Source organism: Neomonachus schauinslandi, chromosome X, assembly GCF_002201575.2.
Source record: "Neomonachus schauinslandi chromosome X, ASM220157v2, whole genome shotgun sequence".
NCBI classification, from domain to species: domain Eukaryota; kingdom Metazoa; phylum Chordata; class Mammalia; order Carnivora; family Phocidae; genus Neomonachus; species Neomonachus schauinslandi.
Genome location: NC_058419.1, coordinates 63,643,189 through 63,648,697, shown reverse-complemented (window position 1 = coordinate 63,648,697; position 5,509 = coordinate 63,643,189). Strand labels below are relative to the sequence as shown.

General features: G+C 36.6%; 1 pseudogene; it reads right to left on the bottom strand.

Moving 5' to 3' along the window:
* Positions 1 to 4,621: 4,621 nt before the first annotated feature.
* On the bottom strand, positions 4,622 to 4,911 carry LOC110579342 (annotated as a pseudogene).
* Positions 4,912 to 5,509: the final 598 nt, after the last annotated feature.

The following is a 5,509-nucleotide window of genomic DNA, read 5'->3' as shown; positions in this document are numbered from 1 at the left end:
GTGTGTGTGTGTGTGTGTGTGTGTGTGTGTGTGTGTGTGTGTGTGTGAGTGGAGAGAGAGAGAGAGGAAGTGAGTTCTGGTATCTCTTCCTCTTCTTATAAGGTTACCAGCTCTATTGGATTAAGGCCCAATTCTTATGAACTCATTTAACCTATAACTCACAAGCTTCTTCTCTAAATATGGTCATGCTGGAAATTAAGGCTTTGACATATGATTAATTTTGGGGAGGACACAATTCAGTCCATAGCAGTCACCATCATAAATAGTCCAGCTCCTGCTTTCAGACCTCCATGGAGACAAGGAACTCATTTGCTTGTCTATGCTGTCTTTAACGTTTGACATCAATAATTGTTTTGTTTTTTTCTTACATTCAGCAAACATATGTCTCTTGAGATTTTGTATTTATTTCTTCCAGTTCTCCCTTTAGTATTGTGTTGATTGATCTGCTCATGTAAAGGGCTTGGCTCTGTAGCTGGTGCATAGTAATCATTGAATAAGGTATTATTATATTGTGCAACAGCCACTGAGTTATTTAAAGGTAGATATCATGTTCTTCATTCCAAACTCCCACTAAATGTCCTCAGTTATTTCAAATAGTTTATCTTGTAAATATATTTTTATCATCTTAGATATTCTCTTGTCATCATATTCTCTCCTCAAGTGTGACTGCCTGAACTTCATGAACTATCTTAGGAGTGGTCTGACTAGCTTAGAGTAGAATATAACTATCAATACTATCATCCTAGTTTATTTCCATTAATTCAGCCTAACATGACATTTATTTTTGCTGTTGCTGGTGATTGTTGCTTATTGTTCACTGAGCATGAGTTAATGGTCAGCTGAAATTCCTCTTTTCTACTTGTGTTGCTGCTTAGCTACAATGCTACTGTTCTCTGGCTGATGACATTTTTTTCTTTTTTTATAGAAGAGTAAGGTAAAACATTTTTCCTATTCAAAATCCATCTTATTAAAGCCAGTCCTAGTTAAGATCCTATTGGATCTACAATTATGAACATTTTAAAACCATGGTCACAGTTTCAAGTTTTCTAGTAAGCATGTAATGCAGCACAGAGAAACCTTGAGTCAAAAATGAGACATATATATGGTGTGGTTGAGGCATGATGCTGTCAGGTCATATCTGTCTATAGCTAATTGCTTCAGAAACCACTGGATAAAATGTAGGTCTGAAATATTGAGAGGTGTCTGATACAATCATCTACTTACCAAGCTACGTAACCTTGAGCTATCCTCTCAAGTATTTAAGTCCTTTCTGTTTCATTTTCCTCACGTGTAAGAAGAATATAATAATACCTGCTCTACTTATCTTTCAGGACAATTGGAAGTACAGATTATCACCACTTATGGAAAGCCTACCTAAGAATAAAGCCAACCTAGAGGAAATAAGAGACAATATATGATAAGAAGCATGTTTCTCTGCTTTCATTGTCTGTAATCTAGATCCAGAAATGTTTGAAATCCTGGAAATTTCTGGTACATCAGCTAAAACATTTTTTTTTCTAGGTCCAGTTTGAATCGGGTTTTAGTCACTTGCATATGACTCAGTCCTTACTTAAACATCCAGGTTAGGGCAGAGGGTATCTTGGTTAATATGATGATAATCCCTAAGGATTAAAATGCCTACACTTCTTTCCCTTACCCGGGACATATAGAGAACAGAGTGAAAGGAATAGTAATGAGACATATAGGAAGGCTTCAAAAAGGAGCAGATGGCTTAGAACTTGCCTATTGGGTATTTGATTAATTACTTGGGATGGACCAGGGCCTTTTGGGATGGGGAATCAGGGACTCAGATACTCTCTACATAGTGGCAAAAGGAGCAGTTTGGTCATATTACATCACTTGCATTTTGCTGGGCTAACAGAGAATTGAGTTGATGCTATTCCTGTTAACAGTTCAGTTGATGCTTATGATGAGCTGGAGATGTGACCTTTGTTTAATAGGTGGTGACAAGCAAAACTAAAAAGGCAATCGCTGATAAATAAATAGTTTTAAGTAACTTTGGTTTAATATAAGCTAGAAAGTAGGTCAATATTAAACATTTCATTTGTTGCTGAGTATAATTTTCAAAGCAAAATGACTGGGAAAATAGGCTTAAAAGAAGTAGGCACATTCTAGATTGGAAATATAGGCAGTGGTGGCTCATGAAATTTGCACATCCTAATTAAGAATAAATATAAATAGCCTATTTGGGTTTGGATATTTTGCTCTGATAGATGGTTTCAAATTAACTTTCTGTTCCTCAACCAAAGAAGCATCAGCAAACCCTTGAAATTAGAAGGGATTGATGGAACCAATTTAGTCCAATTCCTTAGGCCAAGGAAAAATTGCTTTTTACTGATCATTTTTTATTTTCTACTGTATATGAATAATCTATGGAAACTATACCTATAAAAAAGACTTCTTCATATGACCTAGAAAAGAAAAGCATCTTCATAAGTTATTAGTCTCTGCTCCTTTAGTCAGATCTGGGATGCAGGGCAGGAAAATCAACATACTCTGGCCTCCTCCAACCGACCCCATTTCCTTGGTCCCCCAAGACTACTGTTTCCTTCCAGAGTTCAGCACAGACACAAAGAATGTTTCGTATGAACTTCTCATATTTTACTCTAGCCGAAAAGTCTCTTCACCACCTCCACTTTTAAACCATTTTTCCTTCTTCCTTTCCCCTCAACTATCAGGCTGTTTGCATTCTTTCTATAACTAGCACCCAATTATCTATCCCCATTCCATTTACTCTGCTGTTAATTTGTTTTTACCTCATTGTGCTCTTGAACCAGGATCGGGCATTCCTGAGCTGGCTGGGTCCCACCCCTCAGTCCCTTCAAACTCCTGATATAGTCAATTCTCTATGGGAACATGCAAAAACACAGACAATTCCTAAAACAGGAATTTAATTTTAAGGATTGTAGACATGGATTTAGGGTATTTTACCTTTAACTAAAATGCCAAAGAATTTTGTGTCATACCAATGCACTATGAAGTTAACTGGTTTAGTAGTGTCCCAACGTTTCAGCATGTCAGTTTTGATTTTAAATTATTCCTAGAGTGACCCACTAACCTTAGCCCCCTTTGCATACTGCAATGTAAAATAGTTGACTAATCTTACCTCCCATGGAAGATATTCTATGTTTGTTTATCCAATACCCATTCCAACCTCATTCTTGTTTGGATTCTTGTACAATTAAGTTAGAAAACTAAAATCTACATTTCATGTATGCATACATACACAAACACATATATTTTTAAATTATTTTTTGGCAGCTGATGTACAGGCATGTGACCCAAGTTTGGTTAAGCAGATGAAAATTTATGACACTTGTAAGTAGAAGAAAGCAATATGAGGTTAGGGTCATAGTAGTGGGCTTGGATCTTACGGAAATCATTATGGCAAAAGCATCCAATTCTTTTAGACAATCTGGGCAAAGTGTCACATACAGTCTCTAATGTCATAGTACTAAGTGTTGGATAGTGAATATTCTCCTAGAATATTCTCATCATGTGACTTTGCTCCTGGCTGTATTATCCCTAGCTGTGTGGCATCTGAGCCTGATTTTTTGTCTCTCCTGGAGATCTAGTGATATATCTAATAATCTTTAACAAATTGCTTCTTATATAAATCAAGTAGATCCAATTTTACAGTGTCTGTAACTAAAAACTTAACCTATATAACTTTAACTTCTTACCCCAATTACAGTGGCTAGATTTATTTGAAAATGCATTGGTTGAATGAATTGAGGTTCAGAAGACTTCCTTTCACTCATTTAAAAATACCTTTCTGTATTGAGTCTACAAGTGTCTGTGGTCTTGAGTATATCTCATCAGGTCTTTCCCACAGGTATTAAATAGGGCAAAAAGCATAAATACATCTTATTTAGAAAGATAAGGTGGTAGAGAAAAAGGTTGCTTGGGGCACAGTGTAAAAACCACTGAATCAAAGTTGAGAGACTGGTTCTTGTCTTAGTTTTTTACTTCCTAACAATGAGAACATGTGAGTCCCTCATCCTCTTTGGGCCTTAGTTTACTTCAATGAATAAATGAGGTCAGTGGTTTTTAACTTTTTTGCATGTCATGGACTCTTAAGAAGCTTATAAAATCTATACAGTATTTTCCATAAAATACACACACACACACACACTCAAAAAATTTCATACAATTTCAAAGATTCTCTAAGCTGAGGGACCTGTGTTTTAAAATTTTATCAGATATCATGCCAGTAACCCTGGAATTCAACATTTATTTTCCCTTTATACCACTTCTCTTCTATCATTACTCAGATCCAAAAATACCAGCATAAGCCTGTATCCAACACAATGAGCACCCTCTCTTCCATTTACAGTGACTCTCAGAAAAGAAACATCGAGGAAAATAGAAAGAGGATAAGAGAGATTATTTCTTATTAGACTCAAAATAATTTACACTGAGCTCATCTATATTTTATTCAAAAAAATGTAGAAATATTTTAATTTACATATCATATTACAATGAATCAATATGGAGTCAAAGTCCACCATTAAACATTCCTAAAGATTCCATACATCATCCTCAGAATAATGAATTTCTATACAAAGATTTATAGATGTCCAAGGTATATACTTTTTCCTCAGTGTGCTACAGAGTTTAGAAGTTCTGCTGGAATATTCCCCAAATCAAGTGCAGGATCTGTTTCTTCATCAATTTCTCCAATGACTGCAACACTGAGACTTGTTACAATGTATATCCCTAGCATCACTTGTTTTATTCCTGTGAAGAGCTAAACACTAGTTCATGGCTTTCATCCAAACTCAAGTTAATTGTCTGGTTAAAACCTTGCAGTGTTCCCACAATCATTCTGTCCTCAGAAGTTGTAACTGCAACAGTTTGGTTGATGTAGTTATCAAAGGCAGATGTCATGATGCTGAGCTCAGCTGTTCTGAGCAACACAGTGACACAAGTGACAAGTGAAGCTAAAAAGGCCTGCCTGAGCTCATCTACATTATACTATACTAGTGTACTGTACTTATAATTATGCTATGTTGGACAATTATATAATTGTCTTTGGGCTTCAGTTTCCTCACCTGTAAAATGAGGAAGTTGGACAGACCAGTAGTTTGTAACCATTTGGGGGATTATTATCTGAAAACCCTCATTTTCTGGGCCCTTCCTGTCAGGTTGCACTTCTGATAGCACAGTCTATGGTGGCAACCCTCATTAGTCCAGTGGTTCTTAAAATTTTTGGTCCCAGCCCCTTCAAGGATCTGATTAAAATTTGTACTTTTTCCCCAAAAAAGTGCTCATATGTATGCACACAGAAATTTTTTTTATAAATGCTTTCAGAAGTTCCGGGACCCTCTGAAGTCCATGCATGCATGGCTCACCAGTAAAAACTCCTGTACAGGAAGATGTTTAAAAATTCTTTTTAGGGCGCCTGGGTGGCTCAGATGGTTAAGCGTCTGCCTTCGGCTCAGGTCATGATCTCAGGGTCCTGGGATCGAGTCCCGCATCGGGCTTC